Source organism: Monodon monoceros, unplaced genomic scaffold, assembly GCF_005190385.1.
Source record: "Monodon monoceros isolate NGI ecotype Baffin Bay Population unplaced genomic scaffold, NGI_Narwhal_1 Super_Scaffold_7, whole genome shotgun sequence".
NCBI lineage: Eukaryota > Metazoa > Chordata > Mammalia > Artiodactyla > Monodontidae > Monodon > Monodon monoceros.
In genome coordinates this window covers 8,318,334-8,345,180 of record NW_021703784.1, presented here as the reverse complement: position 1 = coordinate 8,345,180, position 26,847 = coordinate 8,318,334, and the positions used below count along the sequence as shown (strand labels likewise).

Genomic DNA, 26,847 nt, shown 5'->3' with positions numbered 1-26,847 from the left:
TCCACGTCCTGGGTCTGTCAGGCCAGCCTCATTCCATGGGGCGTGGTGGGGCAGCACGAGGCAGTGAAGAGCTGTGCTGAGACCCCGAGCCCCGCTGCATGGGGTTCCTGCCAGGGACACTCTGGCAAGTAGCTGGGCTCCTGTGAGCCTCGCTTCTCTCTAAATCGGACGGAAAGCGGCGCCTCGCAGTGTGGCGGTGATGCGCGCGGGGGGGGACAGGTAGGCACCACGCGGCATGGGCTGCACACGGAAGTGCCCAGTGACTGCCCACGCTCTCCTCTCCCCGTTGTTCCCATAAATATAGTTCTGCTCTGTGGTCACCACGTTGGTGTTTGAACTAGAAAAGGGCCTGCCTAGTGAGGGGTCTGTGTCTGCCTGATTCTCCAGGGGCTGCTTGCAACTCTAAGCGGGGTGCGGCGTGGCTCTTATTACCAGTTTCTGTGAGACAATTGATTGCACTCAGTACATCTTCATCTCATCCCTCTTTCCCGAATAAGGAAGCTGAAGCACAGAGGGCTTCTCTGTGCTCACACAGCTGGTTAAGCGGCTGGAGCCCAGCTCTTCCCCCTGACTTCCTGGTGCAGTAGGTGATGTGCTGAGGCCTTGAGGCCACCAGTGTGGCTTAATTCGGTGATTTAATAGGTCATCTGCTTCCCTCCCTAGAGCAGGCCTGTTCCGATGGGACCTTTCTTCTAGCTTCTCTATAGAGTGACGTGGACTTGGGTAGGAAGGAGGTCTGAGGGGGCATCTGGGGGAACACATGAGATGAAACTGGGGAGCTCTGTTCAGGTCTGCAGACGCTACCCGAACGCCTGCCACGTGCTGGGTCCCGAGCTGGGGATGCAGAATAAACACGATATTGTCCCCACTTTCAAGGAGCTCACAGGGAATGAGCAGGGTGGGGGCTTAGGCATGTAAAAAGATGTATAGACAACGAGGTGGGTGCAGCCCTAGGGGAAAGCACTGGATGCTTTTGGAGGTGATGGGGTGGGGAACAGGGACTTGGTCTGCAATTTGCTTGGAGGAGGTGATGACAGAACAGACTGTCCTGGGAATTAGGAGGAAGAGGGAAAGGCCCCTCTATGGAGCGGGGAGGTGTGAGACAGCAGGAGCAGGAAGGGAGGAGGGGGCAGGGTTGGACTGAGTGCTATGACAATTGGATCGTATCTTGCAGGTGATGGGAGCTATGGAATGTATTAAAATAGGGGAGTGGCATTGTGAGGTTTATATTCTAGAACACAGGCCTCAGTAGCAGTGGGGATGGGTTGGAAGGGACCAGACTTTTGCTAGAACATTCAAGGTGTGTATTGGTTATAATGCCTTTGGCTGCTAGTAGCAGCAAATCCAACCCAAAGTGGCTTAAACAGTAAGGGATTCATTTTCTTACATATTATGAAGTTCAGAGCCAGGACTGCTCTAGGGTTGGGTAAACTCAGTGACCCAAGGACATCAGCAAGCCCCCAGGTTCTTTCTCTGTCACCCTCTGTATATCAGCTGTTTTCAGACCAGCTTTCCTCTGAGTCACACAACGGTGGCAGCAGTTCCAGGCATCACACAGTCAGCACTCCTGGCTGACAATTAAAAACAGTAAAGCAAGTCAACTGTAAAACTGGGGAGTTAGGGGGCTGCGACAGATGGGAGAGTGAATGCTCCTGGCCTGTTGGAATTGAAATTAAAAATTTTAGGAAGCACCAGCAAAATATTTTAAGCAAAGTCAAAGACATATGGCAAACTGGGGAAAAAAGTTTTGCAACTCAAATCACAGGGCTGTTTTCCCTCACATACAAAAAGTTCCTAAAAATCAACAACAAAATACAACCCAATAGAAAAAATGGGCAAATAATTCTGACAGACTGTTCACAGAAAAGAAAATACAAATGGCTCGTAGCATATAAAAGATGTTCAATCTTACACATAATAAGAGAAATGCAAATTGAAACTGTCTCAAGTTAGCATTATTCATTCATCTTTTAAATGGGCAAAAATCCCAAAAGTTTGTTATCACACTGTATTGGCAAGGCTCTGGGGAAACAGGCTGACTTATAGTATAAATCAGTACAACCTCATTTGGAGGGCAATTTGGCAATAGCTATCAGAATTATAAATCATATGCCTGTTGACCAGCAATTTCATATTGGGGAATTGATCCTAAAAGTATACTTGCACTTATGAAATGACATGTGCCTAACTTTATTCTTTTTTTTTAAAGTTAATTAATTAATTTTTGGCTGCACTGGGTCTGCTGCACGCAGATTTTCTCTAGTTGCGGCGAAGGGGGCTACTCTTTGTTGCGGTGCATGGGCTTCTCATTGCGGGGGCTTCTCTTGTTGCAGAGCACGGGCTCTAGGCGCGCGGGCTTCAGTAGTTGTGGCACTCAGGCTCAGTAGTTGTGGTTCGCGGGCTCTAGAGCGCAGGCTCAGTAGTTGTGGTGCACAGGCTTAGTTGCTCCGCGGCATGTGGAATCTTCCCAGACCAGGGCTCGAACCTGTGTCCCCTGCATTGGCAGGTGGATTCTTAACCACTGCGCCACCAGGGAAGTCCCCATAAGTTTATTCTTTGCAACATTATTTGTAATAGCAAAAGATTGGACAGGACCCAAATGTCCATTAATTGGGGACCAATTAGCTAAATTATGGACTATCCTGACAACAGAATACTGTGCATTTAAAAAGAGGAATGGAGAAAGCCCGCGTGCAGCAACGAAGACCCAACTCATACAAATAAATAAATTAAAAAAATTTTTTGTTAAAAAAAGAGAGGAATAATCCCTGTACGGGCCACCAAAAACAACAACAAAAAAAGAGGAATGAGGAAGCTCTCTTTGTACTGATATGGAAAGACCTCCAAAAATATATTAAGTGTAAAAAGAAAAAAGTCCACCAACGTGCAGAAAAGTGTGTATAAAAGGGGAAAACAGGAATCTATATTTGTGTTTCCTTCAGCAAGTGGGAGACAGGGATGGGAGGGAGACATTTCAGTGTAAACTTTTATATACTTTTTGATTTTTGAACCAGATTACATATTACCTTTAAAAAAAATAGAACAGAACCAGGAACTCTGTGCAAATCCCACAAAACTTGGGTAAGAGCTGCTGATTTTCACCCCTGAGCTCTGAATTATGCAGTGGTAGTGGAGATGGGAAGGGATAGATTTGAGAAATGTGTTTTGGGAGTGAAACCCCCTAGATTGGGTGTGGGAGTGAAAAGCAGGGCAGAGGCAGAATGAAAGATTCTTCCCAGACTCAGGTACCTGGTAGAAGATGGCATGATTCTGAGTTGGTTGTACAGGAGAGAAGCATGTTGGGGGAAGGAAAGAGGCCTGGAGAATCGTTTCACCCCTTGAACTCAGTCTGTGCAATTCTCCAGTCACTCAGTTCCTGGGACCCTACCTTGTCCTAGTTGTCCATGCACCCGCAGGCGGCATATCTGGCTACAGACTTCTAGTTTGCTGGTGATGTTCCCTCCTGCCAGACACACGGTCAGCGCAGCCGCGTGGGTATGACAGTCCCAAGAGAGGGTTGGGACTACAGGTGGCTCTGGGCATTGGTCTGAATACAGAGTCTCCCAGGGAGCAGAGGCTAATGTCTGGAGCACTAGGGGTGGGGAGGAGGCCTAATAAGTGGATATGACAGCGGAAATCCACATTCCCCACTGGGTCAGCCTGTCCTCGAGAATGGGCAGGTCTTGGTGTTCCATTTCCCATCTCTGTTCTGATTCTCTTTGGCTCACCATCCGCTGCCGGAGAGGACTTGGGGCTATGAGCCTGGTGCTGGGCATCCCAGGAGACAATGGCCTGTGGTCTCCCAGGATTAATATCTACCTAGGGGCAGCATGTACTGACGGCAGTGGGAGAGGTGGACAGGAAGGGGACCCCGGGGAGGAGAACTCTACGCAAAATGAACATCCACGGGAGAAGTCAGTGGGCTGGGATGTGTTTGGGGTGCATCTACCCCTTTGCTGACAACAGCAGTCCCCTCAGCTTCAGGCCCTGCTCCAGGCCCATCTGCAGAGTCCGGTACCAGAATGAAAAATGGACGCGATAGCTAGCGGCAGCCGTGCTGTTTGGCATTGGAGGCATTATGAACTGGTATGTGAAATATGGCCACACTCTTGGTTTTCGTCGTAGCTGGAAAGGATTAGGAGACAATTAATAAATGATTTAGTGCCTGAGTTTAAGTAACTTATTATTATGGGCTGCATATATTTATTATGCTTCACTGAGCAACACTGGAAAATTTCCTTCAAATGTCACACATTTTGTATGCAATTTGTTTCAGAAGTTTAAAATTTTTTTTAAAGAAATGCCTCTATAAATTATATTTATTTTGAATTTTATTTTATTTTATTTTTATACAGCAGGTTCTTATTAGTCATCCATTTTATACACATCAGTGTATACATGTCAATCCCAATCTCCCAGTTCATCACACCACCACCACCCCGTCCCCTGCCGCTTTCCCCCCTTGGTGTCCATATGTTTGTTCTCTACATCTGTGTCTCAATTTCCGCCCTGCAAACTGGTTCATCTGGACCATTTTTCTAGGTTCCACATATATGCGTTAATATGCGATATTTGTTTTTCTCTTTCTGACTTACTTCACTCTGTGTGACAGTCTTTAGATTCATCCACATCTCTACAAATGACCCAATTTCATTCCTTTTTATGGCTGAGTAATATTCCATTGTATATATGCACCACATCTTCTTTATCCACTCATCTGTCGATGGGCATTTAGGTTGCTTCCATGACCTGGCAATTGTAAATAGTGCTGCAATGAACATTGGGGTGCAGGTGTCTTTTTGAATTATGGTTTTCTCTGGGTATATGCCCAGTACTGGGATTGCTGGGTCATATGGTAATTCTATTTTTAGTTTTTTAAGGAACCTTCATACTGTTCTCCATAGTGGCTGTATCAATTTACATTCCCACCAACAGTGCTAGAGGGTTCCCTTTTCTCCACACCCTCTCCAGCATTTGTCGTTTGTAGATTTTCTGATGATGGCCATTCTAGCTGGTGTGAGGTGATACCTCATAGTAGTTTTGATTTGCATCTGTCTAATAAATAGTGACGTTGAGCAGCTTTTCATGTGCTTCTTGGCCATCTGTATGTCTTCTTTGGAGAAATGTCTGTTTAGGTCTTCTGCCCATTTTTGGATTGGGTTTTTTTTTTTTAATATTGACCTGTATGAGCTGTTTATATATTTTGGAGATTAATCCTTTGTCCGTCGATTCATTTGCAAAGTTTTTCCCATTCTGAGGGTTGTCTTTTCGTCTTGTTTGTAGTTTCCTTTGCTTTGCAAAAGCTTTGAAGTTTCATTAGGTCCCATTTGTTTATGTTTGTTTTTATCTCTATTACTCTAGGAGGTGGATCAAAAAAGATCTTGCTGTGATTTATATCGAAGAGTGTTCTTCCTAGGTTTTCCTCTAAGAGTTTTATAGTGTCCGGTGTTACATTTAGTTCTCTAATCCATTTCGAGTTTATTTTTGTGTATGGTGTTAGGGAGTGTTCTAATTTCATTCTTTTACATGTAGCTGTCCAGTTTTCCCAGCACCACTTATTGAAGAGACTGTCCTTTCTCCATTGTATATCCTTGCCTCCTTTGTCATATATTAGTTGACCATAGGTGCGTGAGTTTATCTCTGGGCTTTCTATCCTGTTCCATTGATCTATATTTCTGTTTTTGTGCCAGTACCATATTGTCTTGATTACTGTAGCTTTGTAGTATAGTCTGAAGTCAGGGAGTCTGATTCCTCCAGCTCTGTTTTTTTCCCTCAAGACCGCTTTGGCTATTCGGGGTCTTTTGTGTCTCCATACAAATGTTAAGATTTTTTGTTCTAGTTCTGTAAAAAATGCCATTGGTAATTTGATAGGGATTGCATTGAATCTGTAGATTGCTTTGGGTACTATAGTCATTTTCACAATATTGATTCTTCCAGTCTGAGAACATGGTACATCTCTCCATCTGTTGGTATCATCTTTAATTTCTTTCAACAATGTCTTATAGTTTTCTGCATACAGGTTTTTTTTCTCCCTAGGTAGTTTTATTCCTAGATATTTTATTCTTTTTGTTGCAGTGGTAAATGAGAGTGTTTCCTTAATTTCTCTTTCAGATTTTTCATCATTAGTGTATAGGAATGCAAGAGATTTCTGTGCATTAATTTTGTATCCTGCAACTTTACCAAATTCACTGATTAGCTGTAGTAGTTTTCTGGTGGCATCTTTAGGATTCTCTATGTATAGTGTCATGTCATCTGCAAACAGTGACAGTTTTACTTCTTCTTTTCCAATTTGTATTCTTTTTATTTCTTTTTCTTCTCTGATTGCCATGGCTAAGACTTCCAAAACTATGTTGAATAATAGTGGCAACTGTGGACATCCTTGTCTTGTTCCTGATCTTAGAGGAAATGCTTTCAGTTTTTCACCATTGAGAATGATGTTTGCTGTGGGTTTGTCCTATATGGCCTTTATTATGTTGAGGTAGGTTCCCTCTATGCCCATTTTCTGGAGAGTTTGTTATCATAAATGGGTGTTGAATTTTGTCAGAAGCTTTTCCTGCAACTATTGAGATGATCATATGGTTTTTATTTTTCAATTTGTTAATATGGTGTATCATGTTGATTGATTTGCGTATATTGAAGAATCCTTGCATCTCTGAGATAAATCCCACTTGATCATGGTGTATGATCCTTTTAATGTGCTGTTCGATTCTGTTTGCTAGTATTTTGTTGAGGATTTGTTTTTTTTTTTTTTTTTTTTGGCGGTACGCGGGCCTCTCACTGTTGTGGCCTCTCCCATTGTGGAGCACAGGCTCCGGATGCACAGGCTCAGCGGTCATGGCTCACAGGCCTAGCCGGCCCATGGCATGTGGGATCTTCCCAGACCGGGGCATAAACCCGTGTCCCCTGCATCGGCAGGCGGACTCTCAACCACTGCACCACCAGGGAAGCCCTTGTTGAGGATTTTTGCATCTATATTCATCAGTGATATTGGTCTGTAATTTTCTTTTTTAGTAGTATTTTTGTCTGGTTTTGGTATCAGGGTGATGGTGGCCTCATAGAATGAGTTTGGGAGTGTTCCTTCCTCTGCAATTTTTTGGAAGAGTTTGAGAAGGTTGGGTGTTAGCTCTTCTCTAAATGTTTGATAGAATTCACCAGTGAAGCCATCTGGTCCTGGACTTTTGTTTGTTGGAAGATTTTTAGTTACAGTTTCCATTTCATTACTTGTGATGGGTGTGTTCATATTTTCTATTTCTTCCTGGTTCAGTCTTGGAAAGTTATACCTTTCTGAGAATTTGTCCATTTCTTCCAGTTTGTCCATTTTATTGGCATAGAGTTGCTTGTAGTAGTCTCTTAGGATGCTTTGTATTTCTGCAGTGTCTGTTGTAACTTCTCCTTTTTCATTTCTAATTTTATTGATTTGAGTCCTCTCCCTCTTTTTCTTGATGAGTCTGCCTAATGGTTTATCAATTTTGTTTATCTTCTCAAAGAACCAGCTTTTAGTTTTATTGATCTTTGCTATTGTTTTCTTTGTTTCTATTTCATTTATTTCTGCTCTGATCTTTATGATTTCTTCCCTTCTGCTAACTTTGGGTTTTGTTTGTTCTTCTTTCTCTAGTTCCTTTAGGTGTAAGGTTAGATTGTTTATTTGAGATTTTTCTTGTTTCTTGATGTAGGCTTGTATAGCTATAAACTTCCCTCTTAGAACTGCTTTTGCTGCATCCCATAGGTTTTGGATCATCGTGTTTTCATTGTCATTTGTCTCTAGGTATTTTTTGATTTCCTCTTTGAGTTCTTCAGTGATCTCTTGGTAATTTAGTAACGTATTGTTTAGCCTCCATGTATTTGTGTTTTTTACGTTTTTTTCCCTGTAATTGATTTCTAATCTCATAGCATTGTGGTCAGAAAAGATACTTGATATGATTTCAATTTTCTTAAATTTACTGAGAATGCCTCTATAAATTATTAACCTGAATTCTTCAGGACAAATTGCTGGCATTCCAGCCCCTTGCCCACCGTCCCTTATGAGTGTCATAAAGACTTCCTGTCCCCAGAACAATGATAGTGCCATGTCCCACGTCTGAGCCGTCTGTGCCATCTGAGGGGCTGGGGAGAGGATGAAGAGTCACTTGCTGTCTCCTCCGGTCGGGCACCTGGGGCAGAGATCTACAGGGGGTCTGAAGAAAACACACATGCTTTTGGATGATTGCCTGGAGGCCGGAACTGTTGATCAAAATCCTTCCTCCAAAGCTTTGGTGAAAATAAAAGAAATCAAGCTGGTGGGGGTGGAGAGGGTCAGTCCTTAAATAAAACTAGGATCCTGTTGACTAGGGAGCTGGAAGCATTTCAGACACTGATGGCTCCAAACTGTTTTATTGATGGGGAAGCCAGACTCACAGAGGGGTGACAAGTTTCTCTAAGATGAACTGGAGAATCTTTTCCACATTTTTTCAGGCCCGATGCCATGTTGTCTTTTTGTTTTTCTTGGTAGAGCAGTTTAAAGTTTTGATAAGATGACATTTTTAGTTGACTACTGAAATTTTATAGCCCCTCCCCACAAAGATTCTCATGTGACTAGCTAGGGACTGGGTCAAAAGACAGCCTGGTAGGACTTCCCTGATGGAGCATGATTAAGAATCCGCCTGCCAATGAAGGGGACACGGGTTCGATCTCTGGTCCGGGAAGATCCCACATGCCGTGGAGCAACTAAGCCCGTGCGCCATGACTACTGAGCCCGAGTGCCACAACGTCTGAAGCCCCCACGCCTAGAGCCAGTGCTCTGCAACAACAGACCCCGCACACAGCAAGGAAGTGTAGCCCCCGCTCACCGCAACTAGAGAAAGGCTGTGCGCAGCAACAAAGACCCAACGCAGCCAAAAAAAAAAAAAAGAAAAAAGACAGTCTGGGGACTTGCCTGGTGGTCCAGTGGCTAAGACTCCGTGCTCCCAGTGCAGGGGGCCCGGGTTCGATCCCTGGTCAGGGAGCTAGATCCCACATGCCGCAACTAAGAGTTCTCATGCCGCAACGAAAAGTCCCACATGCGGCAACAAAGATCCCACGTGCTGCAGCTAAGACCTGACGCAGCCAAATAAAATATAAATAAATATTTTTTGAAAAAGACAGTCTGACTGGCCTGTCCCTCCATTTCCAGATGTGTTTTCTAACATCTGTACGACATGTGCCTGTTGAGCACCTAATGTGTAATAGGTGCCCCTGGAGTGCGTGCGCGTGCGCGTGCGTGTGTGATGCATCAAAACAACCCCTGCCTTCATCTAGCTTTGCACGTCGTTGGGCTGCTCCAGCATCCAAAGAGTCAATGCCTGTGAGTGAATGAATGAGCCCACCAGGAACGAACACAAGCAGCTTCTGAACAAGATCAAGACAACCTACAGGAAGAAACCAGCAGCCTGGAAGCATCAAGAAGGAGACTTCTTTGGGATTTTCTGCACAGCTGGAGGTTCACTTCTTCAAGTCCTCCAGAGGTGTTTTATACATCAGCAGTGGACATCCTCCCTGACCTCCTGACCGTGGCCGAAACCTACGTGATGATTCACAGTGTTTCCCTTGGTTATCTCCTTGGTCAACCCTCCATCCCCTCAGCGTGCCTTCTGGCGGAGCCCAAGCCCCCTCCTCTTTTATTGCTTCGAATCAGCTGAGGCCCAAGGGACCAGATAACTGAGCCTGTTAGAAATGCATATAAAATCAGTAAAAATCTCTAAGTAAAGCCAGGGAGTGTCCTTATGAGTAAGGTTCACAAACTTCAGTGGAAAGATTTTGTGACGTACTTTGACTGCTCAGAGATTTTTAAAAATTTGTTTACTTTCCAGTGTTTCATACTATACTATATACCCATATGTTGAATTTATGAGGTTACTGAATAGCTAAATCACATGCCGGTTTCTTTGTCATAGAAACTCTGGCCTGTCTGCTGGGAGGCTGAGAGTAAAGTGGTAGGGTTGCTAGTTTGTTTTCAAGACCGTCACCGGGAAGGTTCTCCAGTTCGGTTATTTTAAGCCACAAGAAGGCAGTTTCACTATGAGAAGGGCCTCTTGTTTCCGGGAGATTTTACCCATCAGTCTTGAGAAAGCACCTGCTGCAGGGGCCTTGCTCGCCAGCTCTTCCTTCTCCTTTGCCCCTGGAGGGTGCTCGCTCTTCACTCTGCCAGAAACAGAGCGGCTTCTGTGTCATTCCAGAGGGGCGTCCCAGGCCGACCTTACTGCAGCCCGACAGAGGGCCCTCTGATCAAGTCCTGCCCGAAGAGGGCCTCCGCGGTCCCCTCTGTGCACAGGGAGGATGGCCTGTGCCGGCCTATGACGCCCGCCAGTTCTTTGGCTGGCAGGTGCCAGGTGGAGACTGTCAGCAGCTCAAGAGGGAGATTGTTCTGGGTAGTTACTGCTAGCAAGGGATCCCATTTTACCTACCTGCCATCAGAGTAATCTGTCCGCTGCTGGAGGTATCGCGGAGGAGCACTGAGCAGGTGAGGCTCGGCAGATGGCAGGGCAGCCGGGCGACGCCTGCTCGGGAGGCCGAGGGCGCGTGCGGTGAACTCGGAAAATCTGCCCCCGCCCGCTCCTCCCCTGTTTATGGTGAAATTGGGTCTCCTTTAGGAAAGGTACAGTTTTCCTACTCCGTTTGTTCTCAGATTGGTGTCATACCCCGAGCCAAATTAGTGGCTCAGAACAATGGGAAACAAATGCTCTTTCAGCATCCCGCTGTGATCTGGGGATCCAGGTGGGGACACCAGCTGAGTGGTTGCCTGCTCCACAGAACCACCCCTCTGCAGAGAATCAGCATTCCAGAACCATCCAGCTCAGCCAAATTCCCTCGTAATCAGCTGTGCTGTGCGCATCTGCCTCACCCCAGCTAAACAAGCTGGAGCCCTCTTCTGTTATTTATGAAGCAATATTCAGGACCAGGCCCCGGGGGCGAGTTAGGAAGTGATGAGCGAGCGGGAAGCGCTGTTTGGAGGGGCCTGGCCTGCCACGCAGGGCCTCTCCCCGCGGGGCCGGACCCTCCAGGCTCCTTTCCAGGGCTGCCGTGCCGGGCACCCTTCTCTCAGATGCTGGCGGCTCTTGGCTTGGCTTGCCCGCCCAGGGAATACTCCCACTACCTCCGGCGCTGCCTGGTCTGAGAGGGAGTGGCTGGGTCCCCATCTCACCCCCATCTGCCTGAAGTCGGGGAGCCCTCCTCTGTGGTGGCTACATACCTGCTGGATGACATTTCGCCCCTTAGTCAGCTGGCATCTGTCTCTCCCATTTCGACGGGGCTCTTTGGGGGCAGGGAGCTGATTTGTCCTTTATTATTGATCTCCGACCTAGTAAAGCATCTGGCGTGCAAAACACATTTTGTACATGAAGGAAGGGAGCTACTGGCCAGGCTGCCAATCCTGGACTTCCCTGGTAAGCCTCCATCCCTCTGTCAATCCGTTTCTGCAAATATGAAAAGAGGAGGCGGGATAGATGGTCTCTGAAGTCCCATCCAGGTCCAACAGTGCGTGGTTCTGACACTGCCTCAGGGCTGCTCCTCCTGGCTGGTGCTGCCATTGTGCTGAGGTCCCCTCTGCCCTGGTGACCCCGCCTTCGTCAGGACGCGGGTTTTCAGTGCTTGCTCTCTGGTGGTAGGTGCTGGCCTCTGCCCGCGCTCTTCTCCCTGGCACATCCTCAGCCTGCCACTTTCCCAGCCACACAGCTGACAGTTTCCTCCCAAGTTATGCCAGATGCAAGATGACGACTTGTTGGCACAAGAGGATGCATTTGTTCTGCCTGGGCTGCACCTCCTGGGGAGGCTGTGTTTACTCTCCCTTCTGGCCTAGACCCCTCTCCACAAGGGGAATCAAGGGCCTTCTCATCTTCCATCAAAGGAGGGTTGACCCGTAGCACATCCCATCCCTTTGCCGTGCGGCCTTTGTCCGGGATGCAGGACCCGGACAAGCTGGCCTCCCTCCTCTGCCTGTAAGCCTGGTGCGGAAATGTTCCTGCTTTCCATGAAACAACAAAAATAACCATCTTTACTTGCACGAGAGAAATAATTTTAACTTTTCAAAACATATCATTATTTTGCTTCGTTTGTATAATATCTCTTGTTGCAGGCAAGGCAGGAATAAACATCTTGATTTCTTTGAGGCCCAAAGATTTGTTAGTATTTAGTTTAAGATTTCTCAGAATCTTAGAAATTTCTAGTTGAATGTGAGCCTAGTGAATATCTCCTCCCGTGATTCTTAATCTCTCTGGGGACATGGACAGCCTTAAAATCTTCATAAAATTTGGAAATCTCTCTAAAGAAAAATGTACACACAAATACCATTCTGGATAAAGTCTCAAGGGGTTTGTGGACCCCTAAAACCTTAAGATTCCTTTTGCTCTGATCCAGCCACTTGGTTCAGTAGACAAAGGAGTTGAGACCCAGAGAGTGAGGGTGACACACAGAAGGTCAAAGGGACGGGAAAACGAGCACCATCCCCTAGGTTCTGTCTAAAACCCTTTCCAGCACACCATACTGCTCACTGCCGAATCAGACTGGAAGACCAGATCCTCCCCTCTTGTTCTTGGCCTCTGATTCCTTCTCCTTTTAGATTTCCTGCTCACCGTTTTATTGCTGTAGATACATTCCTTGACTGTCTTTCGTTTCAGACTAGAAAGGGGCCCAGGGCTCTCCGTCGCTGCCCACCTCCCACCAGTTCCTTTTCTTTTTCACCCTAAATCGTGTCTCATTTGTCCAGCCTCAGCCCTCTGGAATCACCTTGGCTCAGATGTTTCCATAGGAAAGTTGCCTCCCCTGTTGGCCAACTGGCCTGGGAGCCCCAGTCTCTTGTGTTCCCCCCGCTGTGGCTGCAGAGACTTGGGGTTCCCTGCTCTCTCTGTCTGCCCTGGGTTCCCTTATCCTCTTCTTCAAAATTGTGGTAAAATACACATAACAAACTTTACCATCTTAACCATTTTTAAATGTACAGTTCAGTGGCATTAAGCACATTCATATTGTTGTACAACCATCACCACCATCCGTTTACAAAACCCTTTTATCTTGCAAAACTGATATTCTGTATCAATTCACTAAAACTCCCCATCTCTTCTCCCCCAACCCCAGGCAACCGCCATTCTCCTTTCTGCCTCTGTAAATTTGACTATTCTCGGTACTTCACGTGAGTGGACTCATACAGTATCTGTCCTTCTGTGACTGGATTACTTCACGTAGCATAATGTTCTCCAGCACATTGCAGCACGTGTCAGAATTTCCTTCCTCTTTTAAGGCTGAACGATATCCCATTTTACATAGAGACCACATTTTGTTTATCCATCACCTGTCCACGGACGCTTAGGTTGCTTCCACCTTTCAGCTCCTGTGAATGATGCTGCTGTGAACGTGGGGTACAAATAGTCTTTTTGAGTCCCTGCTTTCAATCCTTTGGGGTGTCTACCCAGAAGTGAAGGGATGTTTTCTAAGGTGTCTTAATTATTCTCTGCTCTCCATCAAATCTATTTTTATTTTGTTCTTAAACTAACATCGTTTGCGTAACTACTAACCTCACTGGGTCTGCGGCATATGCCACGAAGAGTACTTTCTCAGTGAGCTCTGAGGCTCTTTCCTGTCTCCTCTCTCTAAGATGCCCCTCCCTTCTCAGTCGCTTCTGCTCCCAAGCCTGTTGAATTTTTTTCTTATTGCTTATCATCTCTTGACATTGTATAATTGTATTTATAGTTTGTTTCCCCCATTAGAATGCGAGCCCCACGAAAGCAGGGACTTTTCTGTTTCGTTCACTGTTACATCTCTAATGTCAGACACAGTGCTTGGTGCATATGCCTAAGACATAATTATTCAGTTATTATTAACTTAATAATAAATGGAATAAACGGATGATCGAATGAATGAATAAAGAAGCAGGGTACTGTCCCTGCCCACAAAGAACTTACGGTGTGGGAGGGAGATAGACATAATAGAACTGTAATATAAGGCAGAATATGGGGGCCTTGAGAAGCATCTGGTTAAGTCCTACGACAGCGGCCAGCAGGGTCGATCCAGAACGTACCTCTGTGTACTGGGCAGACTAGTCCCTCAACATTGATAAAAAGGCCCAGGCTGTTGAGTAGCTTTAAATTCATTTTCTCATCCATCTCTCCTCAACCTCCCTTTATGATATTATTATCATCAGTTTCCAGGTGAGGAAACCAAGATGGACACAGGTTAAGGAAATTGCCCGATGCAATGCAGCCAGTAAGTAAGCAGGTTTGCAGTCTGGTCTGGCTGCCTCCGAAGTCCAACCTCTTTTTCTTTCTTATATCAATTATTTTTCTTTTCCTTATTGAGTTTCTTTTCAAAAATTACAGAAGGGGCAGCGCTCTCTGCAACCCGAAACAAGGCAAAGGTGTGCTAACAACGGTGGGCCCTCGCGCCCATGTGAACATCCGGGCTGTTCCTTCCACACCACCTCTGTGCTCACACAGACTTATGCACGTGGATGCACTCCATCTGGAGTTTGTCCGCTTTTACAAAAATGGAATCACACCGCACACATCAGTCTGCTACTTACTTTGCTTACTTGGAACATTACGGCCATCTCTCACGGCAAAAGATGTAGCTCTAACTCGTTCTTTAGAATAGTTGCATTTATTGATAGTATAGCTGTACCACAGGTTACCCGAACATTCCCTACTGGTGGACATCTAGCTTGTTTTTCACTTTGTCCCACTGCAGGAGCTGCTGCATTGTCCTCATGCCTGGGTGCTTTTCTTTTTATAGGGTACATTCTCAAACTAGGGCGGCTGAGGAAAAGTGTATGTGTATTTTTAATTGCGATAGATCCTGCTATACTATTTTCCCCAAAGATAGTAGCAATGCAGTATCATGCTTTGAAGCGCTGCAGTTTCTAGGCTGGTGCCTGCCCCTCGTTCTTCCCTTGCCTCTTCTCCTCGGAGCCAAGTACCCCTAGGCGCATCCCAGCCTCTTCTGACCTGACCCAGGACCCTCCAGGACGGCTGGAGGGACACCGCCTCCTTCTCTCACCTTCTCTCAGGGCATGGCTCTGTCCTCTCCCTCGGCCAGTGAGGACCGGCCGTCAGGAAACCTGGACTGTAGTCCTAACTGCTCTTAATCAGCTGTGTGACCTTGGACAAGCCACTGAATTTTCTGTGCATTGGTTTCTTCACCCGTAAATTGAAGGAGGTTGGGCTGGGTGATGTATGAAGACCTCCCTCTCCAGATGACCTTCCCGGGTTTGAGACCCCACAGTGGTCTCACTGTGGGGAGACCCCAGTGGAGCACTGGGGTCTGTCTGCTCTCTGGGGGTCGTGGGGCCTTCAGCGGACGGAAGGGCCTTTCTACAGCCCACTTCCCTCCAGAGGCCTCCCAGCTGCCTGGACTGCTGGTTGTATCAAGAAATAGTGTGGAGGGTCGGGATTCCGGAGGCAGGCTGACTTAGACCTGGGCTAGAACCCAGATCAGCCACGACCTTGGGCAGCTTGCCTCACCTCTCTGTGCCTTGATTTCGGAATCTGTTAAATGGGCGAGCTAAAACGGTCTCGAAGTTCTGGAGCAGCGCTGTTCAGTACAGCCGCCTGTGCCAATGGAAAGACCGTCTAGCCGGAGCTCCCAGTACAACAGCCACTAGCCACACAGGGCTGTCGCGCACCTGAAACGCGGCCACTGAGGCTGAAGACTGGATTTTAGATTTTATTTAACTTTCATTAATTAGAATTTGTATTTAGAAAGGCAGATGTGGCTAGTGGCTATCTTGATGGACTCTGCAGCCCCAGAAGATGAAGATGTTATAATACAGTACATAGAAAGTGCTCAGCCAGCCCAGTGTCTGGCACATAGTAAGCACTCAACAAACGTCTGCTATTATTAGGTATCATGTGTCTCACTTTCCGGCCTACCACACCTGATGGCTTGCAATGACACCTCACACTGGCTGTCCTGGAGTCACCTGGGGAGGCAGAGATGGGGGAAGGTGTTGCCGCTGGTGATGCATGTCAGTAATGAGCCTGGCACTAAATGTTTCTGGTCTGCTACTTTCCCTGGAGGGTCATGTGAGCCGAGTGGTATGTGGCCTGCTTTGCAAGTGACTAACATGGTGTAAGCAATCTGCATGGAGAGAAAAACCCCTCTGCTGGTATTCCATTATTCTATTAGAGTTTCAGAGCCGGGATTAAGTGGACATGATTTCTTCCTATGGGCCATTAATTTTGTTTTATTGCTGGTCTGATGGCCATTACCCTTTTTGCCAATGCATTCCCCCATTAGGTTTGTACAATTAACAAAATATGTGCTGTTAGGGCTTTGATGGGAACAGTTGGATGGAAATAAAGGGAGGGGACGCAGCCTCCACTGAGTTGGGGGTGAGGAGAGGCTGGACCCTGGGGTGGGGCCTCTTCAGCACCTGCCTGGTAGTCACTGGCATTCCTGGAAAAATCCCTAAGACCTTTGCCGGCTGTCTCCTGACTTGGAATGGAGGAGCTGCCCAGGGGCGTGAGAGAGGGAGGGACCCTCGGGGGGCCTGGCTGGGAACAGCGCAGCTGAGAGTATAATGAGCCACCTCCGTGCTGTCGCCTTGAACCCTCAGCAAGCAGCGTGCGTCAGCCTCCAGGTGCCCCACCCTGCGACTGAAGCGGCTTCCAGGCACACCTGTCCTCTCTCTGGGGGGCAAACAGGAGGACCCGTGCCTGATGAAAATGGGGGCCTCTGATACTCAGCGTCATCTGGTGATTGCCACGTGGAAATGCAAGATCAGCGTTGTTAGGTCATCCAAATTTTAGAGAAAACTTAGGAGCCTGGATTTTCAAATGTGAAATGTCTCACTTTTCAGATGTTGGCAGAATTTACAAAAACATCAGACGGGCAAGAGGCCAGCTAGGGGCTGCCAGTGGGTGACCTCTGCCAGCACTGAGCTGTTCTTGGAGGGTTTTGAGGAGGAACAAACATGACGCAATTTGTGTTTCAGGAAGATCCCAGGCCATGGGAGGTAGTGGGTGGGCAAAAGCGGGGCCAGGCTGGAGGCCAGGAGACGGATTGGGGGCCCTGGGGAGAGAAGGAGGCCTGAGGCAGGTCAGCGACGATGGGCCAGGAAGAAGAGCAGGGGTGCTCCCGATGGAGAATAAGCACGTCTCAGGTCTTGGTGTTTTCTCACCTCCAAGGGTGCCCACTTACAGGAACGGGGTCCAGCTTAGAGTCTCGGGCCTGGACGGGGCCTGGAGAGCATGGCTGAGGGACAATTTCCAGGTCCTCTGCAGCTGGGTGCCCAGCCCTGCCTGCAGCCCAGGGGTCTGAGGACAGTGGGGAATCAGCCTTGTTCTTACCAGGCTTTGAGGAAGCCTGCACAGCACCCTCAGTGCTGGGTGGGTACGTTTCTCAGAGCCACACATTTAGTGCCAGGTGATCCTCTCAGTATTCAGTTACCCAGTTGTTGTGTCTTTGAGAGCCTGGTGGCCAGGGTCTGTGATGCTGTCGCTGACAGCCTCACTGGACTAACGTAAACCACGGCGAGCTGTCGTCAGGGGGCGAGGGGAGCAGATGTGGAGCAGAGAGGGGACTCTGGTGATGAGGTGGGAGACGCAGGACACACTGTGGGGGGACGAGTGGCCCTGCAGGCGTTTCCTCCTGGGAGGGTCTATTCAAGTTTTCTTTCTCTTTTGGGAGTTTTGCTCATGTGCCTACAGAGGCTTCTCAGAGATGGGGACCATCCAGAGAGACTCTCGGGGCCTGAGAACAGGTTGTCACGATCTGTCCTCATCCTAAAGGTCTGGCTGGGGTAGTAACAGAGGAGCCTGTCACAGGCAGTGGGATGAATGCAGAAGCCCTCAGGCTTCTTGATTTGTCTCCCTTTTCCCATCCAGACTCTGCTAGCCCTCCTGGGCTGTTAGCCCTCCTAACACTGAAAGACAGCAACAGCAGCCTTATTCGTCGTTATGAATATGTTCCAGGCATTGCACAAAATGCTCTCGGCGCATCATCTCACTTAAAGGCGCTACCCTTATCCCCCTTCTAAAGGTGCGAACTTTGAGGTTTGTAGAGGTTAAAGCTAGGAAAGTGATGGACCCAGGCTTAACCTCAGAACTGTCTGACTCCCGTGTCTTTACTCTTACCCACAATCATATACTGAGCTGTGATCTGGGGGTGAGTCTGGGCAGCTTCAGAGATGTATGGATGTCAGATGGAATTTTGGTTTAAGGACCATCGAGTCAAGCCCTATCATTTTGCGGATGAGGGAACTGAGGCAGGGAGTGGTTAAAGTTCCGTGTCCAAGATCACACAGTAAGTGAACGATGGACTCAGGGTGTGAACCCATGACGCCCTTGGTCTAGCGCCTTCTGTGGTCCTTGCTAAGCCCCAGGCTCATCTCTGTTCATCCTTTCAACTTACCTAGGATGCTTCGTGGGAGCTCGCTCAGCTGTCCTTGGGCATGGAGGGTCAAGTTCTAGTGTGCTCCCTCCCGTGGGAAGCTTTCTTCTATACTTCTCCCCACCTCTTAACAATGAACTTTCATCAGCTCTCTCATTTACCATTTCATAAATGTCCTCATATTTATAAATGTGAATGCTCAATTCCATTTATGATTCAAGTTTATCTTCATGGTGAGTAAGGTAGGCCTGAGTTTCAATTCTGATTGCGTTATTGCAGGGCTGCTGTCTGAAGGCCTTTGACATGATCACTTGCCTTCCAGGACTACAGGCTTCTGGCTTTGGAAGGCCCCAAAGTGTCACACACGTGGTTCCCCAGCACGTGTCTGCTGGTGCATGGTGAGGAGTGAAAAACAAGGACACCGTGGAGAGGTTGCAGGTGCACATATGTGTGTATATGTGTGTGTGTGAGAGAGAGATGGAGAGTTAGAGACAGAGAGAGAGAGAGACAGAAAGAGAGAAGAGACAGAGATGGTGGGGGGGATGCTTTTCATGATGCTCCATTCACTTCAAAGAGTTCAAAAGGTGGTCCTTTTTTTTTTTTTTTTAAGGTGGTCCTTTTTGCTCTCCTTACTTTTGGGGGTTGAATTACTTTATGAAACGGTGGTGAAAGAAGACACTATTAATGTTTTATCAATATACATGTTTGTCAACCCTCCCAGTCTCACAATGTTTTTTAACATTTTACGGATGGGGGAAGCCAAGTCTGGGAGACCATGCTCTCTGGGACATCTTCTCACCCAATACAGGATTCCGTTTGCCGTGTTGGGAGCTCACTACCTTTCAAGGAAGCCTAACTCATTGCTGGATGGTGCACAGGACTAGAGAAGTCTTTCTTGTATTGAACTGAGGATTGGCTTCCTCTGATATCTATCAGTTAGCCCTAATGCTACCGTGTATAGCAACGCAGCCTCTCTGTCACATAGTTTCTTCAAATATTTGGAGGACCACCTGGTGGGAGAGAGATTGTTGCTTTAGTCAATAGAATTAGGTAGGACCGATGGGTCATATTAGAGAGGGACAAATGAAGGTCCATCTCTAATTTCTTCTCCCATATCTTCTGTCTCATGGCCTCCTAATAAGGAAAATAACAACAATGACAGCTAACATGCAATGAGTGCTTATTTTGTGTGAGGTACTGTTCTAAGCGCTTTACGGTATATGAACTCATTAAACCCTCACAGCCAACCTCAGAGGCAGAACCCTCATTAGCCCTATTTTACAGATGAAAAACCGAGGCGCAGGGAAGTTAAGTAACTTGCCGGTGGACCCACTGCCAGGAAGTGGTGGGACTGGGATGGACACCTGTACAGTCTGCTTACAGAGCTTGCGCTTTTAACTACTAAACTTTTAACTTTAGTTATAAGAGCCAGATGTCTTTGCTCACCTCTCTCTTCTACTCGTCACTGTCAAATTTATTAAACATGATGCCACAGCTGCATCTAAAAGTAATGTGGGTTGATAAGTCTAAAGCGAGGGGACGATTCTCCCCTTGGTTGGCCACCGTACAGCTACTTAGGGAACTAGGATCAATGTAATGGGTTTGGCAGCAACACCATACCCTGGGCTCTACCTCTGCTTGCATTTAACTCAAATAACCCTTGTCTTTTTTTTTCTAAAAGAAACAGGTCACCCCAATCTGTGATTTTTGCAATTGATTTTTGAATGTAAGAGTAGGGTTTGGTATATTTATTCGTGTCAAATCTTTTTCTACAACTCTGTAAAAAAAATTAAACTGGATTTGCATGTGGGCATAGACTGTAATAATATGATGGTTTAGAGTGATGGGATTGTGGGAAATTTTTTTAAATTTTCAAATTTATTTAATTTATGGTTGTCATGATGTTATTGTGCAAGAAATAAAAACTGGTAGAGGAAAAAATTAACTTTTTAGTTTTGGGCCATCCTTTTAGCTTGTTCAAAGTTTTATAACACTGCCCATCAGAATCCATCTCCCCAGCAGAGTGGCTGTCCTTCACAGCGTAGCAGCATGTGCAAATGGCAAGTCTGCCGTATCTTCTTCCAAGTCGCTGGTGTCTCGACAGTCCCAAGAGGGCAGGGATAAATCCCCACTCCATGCAATTCAGCCTAGAAACTTCCTGTACTGAGTTCACGTATGCTCATTAGTCATGTGTCAGTAGTTTAGAAGATTACGAGTTGGAGCCCATTGCCAGCCAGGGGCTGGTTGTGGAAACTGACTAGAATGAACAGAGTCCGTCACTGAACATTTCAACAGACACTTGCTGAGAACCTGACACATGCTGGGCTATAAAGATGCATAAGGTGCAGTCATCCTCACGCACTTGCCTGCAGTGGTCTGGCCTCGTCTCTGAGGTCCTTCCGTGAGTCACCAGTCTTGGTCCTGGAGATATTAGTAGACAGCCCCAGAGGAAGTGCCTCCTCCTGGGCGACATCATCATGAACAAGAGGGACATCTTTCCATGAGCGTGTTGTATTACACCCCATGCCTGAATCTTCTATCTGAAATTCTATCTCTTCCAGGGAGCCTCTCTGTCTTAATTAAAAGGAAAATACTAAAGAGTGATGGGGTGGGGAGTGTCCTCTTCTTCATGACCTTCCTTTGTTGGAAAACCTTCAGTGGCTCCAGGAGCTCACAGCGCAAGCCTGGCCTCTCTGCCTGACACTCAGAGCCCGGATGCTCTGGCCTCTCCCTGCTTACTCAGAGTTACTCCCTCCTCTAGTCTCTCAGGCGGCCCAGCCCTTGCCTTGTCCCTGGTCACTCCATGCTTTCCCCCATCACCCTTGCTCAGAGTGCTCCCTTTCTTGGAATGCCCTCTCTCTTCTTCCACCGGCCGAATCTTTCCTGACCAGTCCTCCAAGACCCCAGTCAAGGTCTGCCTCCCCCTGAAAACTTCCTTGAAGGCCCCAGCTGTCGCCAACTTCGTTTCTCTGTGGAGAGAGAATTATGGTCTCTACCACATAGTTCAGCACTACTTTAGGTATGTTCTCGTCTTATTGGATGATGTTTCATATGATATTCTTATTTCACCACTGACGTGGCGGCACTTTTATTACAGGAGCTGTGGATTTCATTCCTGCTGCACCTGGAAAGTGTAGCTCGCAGAGCAGACACCTGATAAATATGTGCTGGGTTTTTCTTCTTCTTGTTGTTATTGCTTTATCCCAAGAAGAGAATTAAAAGCAGTCATGTTTTCTGATCTTTCCAGTCACGGCCCCATCATTTTTCTCCATGCACATCTCCCTTCTAACCCAATGGGACTCTTCACTTTTACTTGAAAGTGCCCTCCTACATCTGGGCTTTCCATAATCCTGCCATAAACCACAGCATCGGTGGTGGCGTTTGCTTGTTCGGGCAGCTCCCCCATACAGATTGCCAGCTTCCCCAGGGGCTGCTCAGCTCTGTCCCCCTGCACGGGGTCTTCCATCAGACAGGTGGCATCAGTAAATGATCATTGCCTTGGTCAGCTCAGCGCTCTCCACAGCCATGAGCCTCTCTTTCTCTGCGGAAGGGGATGAAACTCGCAAGAAATCCTGCCTCTCCGTCCTGGTTCGTCCTCTAAACAACCGTCGTTTTGCACCAGGAGCTCCTTGCTCAGGAAACTCCCCCCACTCAGCAATGGGGACACAGGGCTGCCAGCCCTGGCTGTGCTCCGGAGCAGGACCCACTTCTGGGTTTACCCCCATCTGATCTTGGTGCTCGCTCCCAGCAGAATCATACACGGTCTATAAAGATGTTTTCTTTCGCTGACAGGTTGACTCTGGAGCAGGACTCTGAGGCTTGCCGTCCTCCATGCTGCTCACCAGAAAAGGGACTGTGAACTGTGAGTAACTCTGATTGGCGTTTTCCATGCTGACTCAATAAGGTTATGGGTTAAAGACCAGCCCTGAACCTGATCTTTCACAGCCACGCATTGTGTGAGAGATGCGCTCTGTCTCAATGAGCTGGTCAGAATGTGAAATACAGTGGACCTCTAATTAGATGAGGTCCGAATGTGACGAAGAGGCCCTGTAACATGACATCCTATTTAATTAGACTGTATTGATTGTGCGTTAAGGTGGACATGATGTGTTATGCGTGTCATGAGTGTTGGAGAGGGAAGCTCTAGAGGTTGCAAGGGCAGGCTAAGCTTTGGAGGCCGTGAGAGGAGGACCTGGGCCAAGTTCATAGCTCGCGCTTGCTTTTATGTCTGGTTGTTTCTGGAGAGACACGAGGGAGGAAAAAGGAGGTACTGCTGGTTGCCTCCCTTCCATCAGCACAGGAGCTGCTCCCCGCCTTATCTGTCTGTGTATTTCCTCATATTGGTTCTCCCACTTGGCATAAGGCTTCGCACCTGTAGGCCCTGGCCTAAGTCCAGTCTGCTCGTTGCGACCTCCTTCGGTAATCCAGCTAGAAGTGATTTCTCCCTCTTCTGAGATGCTGTGCCTCATCCTTCTGCTGGGCATCCCCCTGCCCGCAGTTCGCCGTGTGCCCTCAGCGAGGCTGTGAGCTCCTGGAGGCTAGCCTGGGATCCCCTGCTCCTTGTTTCCCCTCTGCACCCTCCACCTAGGCGCCGCTCAGGCAATGTCAGCTGGAAGGGCTGGTCTGGGGCTGCACAGCTTCCCTACCCTGTTTCGGGGGCTCCCGGGGGCTGAGCGGCTGCGACTTTGATAGTACATTGGCTCCCAACCAGTCGACGGAATTTTAAATGATTAAACGTTATCAGCGCACATCCTCACCTCTGCGTAAAAATAGATGGACTGTAATGAGCATTTGAATAAATCATAAGAATGGCCACCCTGCGATCGTCTAACATCCTGCCGATGCTGCCCCGTGAGTGAGCAGGGTGCCGGCCCTCCGCCTAATGGCCTGCGCGGCAGTGCTGGTGCCTCTGTGATTGACAGGGCGCGGCTCCCAGGGCATCCCCTTTCCGCCCGGCTTGGAGTGGTCGATCCCCAGACACCGGGCCGGGGAAGGGTGCCTCCCTCCATCCTGTTCCAGGAAAGCCTACCTAGGAGATGGGGCCGGGGTGGGGTGAGCCAGAGTAGGAAGATAATGACCTTTGCGAGAATCGATGTCTCCTCGCACCGGAGGTTAGCGGGACCTCATCAGTCAAGTCAGTATGAGAGGAGCAAGCCGAGCGTGAAGCTTCCTGAGACCGGGGTGCGTGTAGGGGAAGTAAGTCTGCACGTTCCGTTCCTGTCCCCGAGAACAGCCGGGCGCCTGGCCCGGGCCCACCCACACCAGGGGGACCTCCCTCGTAGGGACACTCTGGGACCCGCACAGAGGAACGAGGAAGAGTGGGGATCTTCAGGTCCTGGGACTCTGAAAGGGGAAGATTCAAAGGATCTTCCTGGGAGTGTTTTTTGCTAAGGAGGAGCCTGCCTTTTGGAGGGGGAGGAAGAAAAGGTGGGACGGGACCTGCGGAGGAGGGAACAGTCTGCAATTCTGAAGTGAGGGCTGGATTTGAGAGGGAAACAGCAAACATTCTAATTTAATTCAAGTGATGTTCCAGTTATTATGGCTGTGTAACAAACCACCCCAAGACATAGTAACTTAACACCGTTCATTATGCTCATTTATTCTGTGAGTCAGGAGTTCAAACGGGGCACAGTGGGGAGATTGCCTCTGATCCACAGGTCTGGGGTCTCTGCTGGGGCAGAAGCTGGGTGCTGGAATCATCTGGAGGCTCGTTCGCTCATCCCTCTGGGGGTGGATACCAGCTGTTGGCTGAGGTGCTAGCTGGGGCTGTCCACCAGGTCCACGTGCCCTTTCCACGTGGCCTGGACATCTTCATAACATGGATCGACGGGGCTGCACTGCCCAAGCCCAGCAGTATCACGTTCACACGTTGCCCTGGTTGGGGGCAGGCACAAAGGCCCACCTGGGTTTAGAGAAGGGGACATGGACACTGCCCCTGCAGCCACGTCTCAAGGCAGGAGTATCCACAGCACATCAGATGAAGAGTGTGTTTGGGGGTACTATGTTGTAGCAGCCGTCTTTGGGGAGCACTACTCAGGCCTGGCCCAGCACAGCCTCATCTACTCCCGAGGCAGCTAAGGAAACCTGCCTCCAAGAACCAGACTGTCTAAACCCACCCAATGTCTGGCTTTAAAGGCACCGCCCCCCACAGCCAGGCTAGGCTCCGCCCCCAGGGGGCATTCCCCGAGGACACGCTGGTGTTAGGAGGCCCTGCAGTTGGTACCACAGCGCTCCCCAACCTTTCTGGCACCAGGGACTGGTTTCGTGGAAGACAGTTTCCCGGGATCGGGAGGGTGGGGGTGGGGTGGGGGAGGGGAGGGATGCTTCAGGCGGTAATGCGAGCCATGCTGAGCGCAGATGAAGCTTGCTAGCTCGCCGCTCACCTCCTGCTGTGCAGCCCGGTTCCGCTACGTTATAGTCCTTCTCTGCAAGAATGGGTCCAGTTTGCAACCCACAGCTTGAAGTGCCAGGTCTGGAGAGGGCCTTAGACCTGTGACAAGGACTCCACAAGCCTTGAGCCCTTCATTCCCAGGCATAGCTCCCACAACCCTCCACTCCCTGGCCTTCCGGGTTGGGGGAGGCTTCAGCCAAAGATCAGACCGAAGGGGCTGTTGGGTCTGTCAGGGTGTGCAGGGGGCGTGGGCTATGCGGGCAGCCCGTCCTCCGTGATCCTCGTGTCCTTTCCTCTCCATGCTTCCTCTCTGCCACACACACTGTAACCTGTGGAGGCGGGGCCTTTGAGGACCAGGCTCCAGTTCCTTTGCCATTTTCCCGACCCGGATGCAGCTAAGTTTTGGAAGAGAATCTGAGTACCCTGGATGCCTTGTTGTGACTTAAGGGGATAGAAACAAAACTCAAGCAACCACAGGGTGGGAGCAGAACCAGTTGGTTTTTCCAAAGGGCCAAGATATGAGAATGGCTAACGGTGAAAGGGAGGGGGCAGGGAAGAGAGGGGCAAAGGGGCTTGGTTTTGATGAAAAGTTTTGGCAGGAGAGTCTTGGAGTCTTCCACAAGTCGACTTAATATTAATAGTAATAACTCGTTTGTTGAGCACTTACTACATGCTAGACACTGCTCAGCACGTGATGTGCATGTTCTTATTGAAACCCTCGCACTGTTTTATGAGACACTGTTACCATCTTGGTATTACATACAGAGAGGGAGCAGAGGCTCAGAGACAAGTGAGGTGCCGTAGTCAGTGACACAGTAAGTGAGTCCCAGAGTTAAAATCAAGCTTATGACTCTATCCTAGAGACTTCGTCACTTCATTATGCGGCTCCAAGAAACTCAAGTCTACTCTCCTGTAACAGGGGATGTCTGATGACATCACCTCCAATGTTACCCTCAGTTCTAAGATTCTAAATGTGCAGAAAAGATTCTGGGAACTGACTTAGACACCTCTAACGTGGAGGCCGGCTTTGTGGAAATGGGCCTGTGTGAAAGCACGGAATGATTTCCTGTTCTCTCCTTTCCCCTTTTGTGAAACTTAGGTCAGGAAACCAATGTTTAATTTGGGCAGGTGAAGGAAACAGATAAAAACCTAAAAGATCATTTGTATTTTCAAGGCTTCAACTTGGGGGGAAAAACATTGGGTTTGAAGTCCAAAGCTGGGCTTTGAGTCTCAGCCCCATGACTTAGAACCTCTGTGGTTCTGCATACATCTCTTTGGTCTTCGGATTCCTTGTCTCTAGAATGGAAATGGGATTGTACACCCTTCCCAGGACGGCTGTGAGGACTAAATGAAATCCAGCACGTGCGAGCTTTAGAGCCATTCCTGGCACACAATATGTATACAGTAATGGTTCAGCCATCCACTCACCCAGTACGTTAGGAAAAAGTAGAGATGGCAAGACCGTTCCTCTCCGTTGCTGCTGACAGAGATGGTCTAGCATCTTTCCTTTAACTGTATTCTCCATAAAAGTTCACTCATGAACTATTGATATTTTAATAATACACATTAGCATCTTGCCCTTTGACAGATGAATATTGAATGAGCAATAAAGAGGCAAAAAAGTAACCAGGTACATGGCTGCGGGGAAACTGGAATCATGAGTGGTTGTCGGAGGGAAGGCCCCTTTCTAGGGACCTTGTGACTCACCTCTCTCTCCAGTGGCCCCTAGGAAACAGCTCTCAGAATCCGGTCCAGCCCAGCCCAGTCAGGGCAGGATTTGTCCCCGGTTTTCCTTCACTTGGCTGGAGGGGACTTGGGAGAAGACAGAAAAAGGTCATTAAAGAGCTGCTGAAGGCCTGGACTTTTCACCCTCGCATGAAATACCTGGCATCTCCCCTTCCCTTTGCGGAAGGTGCAGGCTTCTTCCCCGCATGCTCTCTTCTGCTCCGTAAATTAAAAGTCTGCAGACCAAGTGCCCTCAAGAAATCAGGCAACAAGCTTAGAAATAACTCAAACCACTTCCGCCCCCTCTCCGTCCTCCACCCGCCAGGTCTTGGTGGGGCCTGTGCTTGGGGGGTGTGTGTGAAGGTTTATGAGACAGAATTTCCTGCCTCTGCAGCTCCTGCTGC

At 48.3% G+C, this 26,847-nt stretch overlaps 1 protein-coding gene and 1 long non-coding RNA gene across 7 annotated transcripts in view; one reads left to right on the top strand and one right to left on the bottom strand.

Annotated features, from left to right (window-relative positions):
* Positions 1-26,847, top strand: part of PKNOX2 (PBX/knotted 1 homeobox 2) — a 258,304-nt gene that overhangs the window by 50,128 nt on the left and 181,329 nt on the right. For all 5 annotated transcript variants that reach the window (XR_003791451.1, XM_029208079.1, XM_029208078.1 and 2 more), the window contains exon 2: positions 22,120-22,189. The gene's annotated coding sequence lies outside the window, so the exon portion shown is untranslated. The remainder of the gene's footprint in view (positions 1-22,119; positions 22,190-26,847) is intronic.
* On the bottom strand, positions 23,911-26,841 carry LOC114886926. Of its 2 annotated transcripts, none has more exons than XR_003791452.1 (3): positions 26,426-26,841; positions 24,711-25,047; positions 23,911-24,229 (listed from the first exon to the last, which is right to left on the bottom strand). It is a non-coding gene; the product is annotated as an uncharacterized LOC114886926 (long non-coding RNA). The 2 variants fall into 2 exon arrangements; XR_003791453.1 differs by having other exon boundaries at positions 23,911-24,201.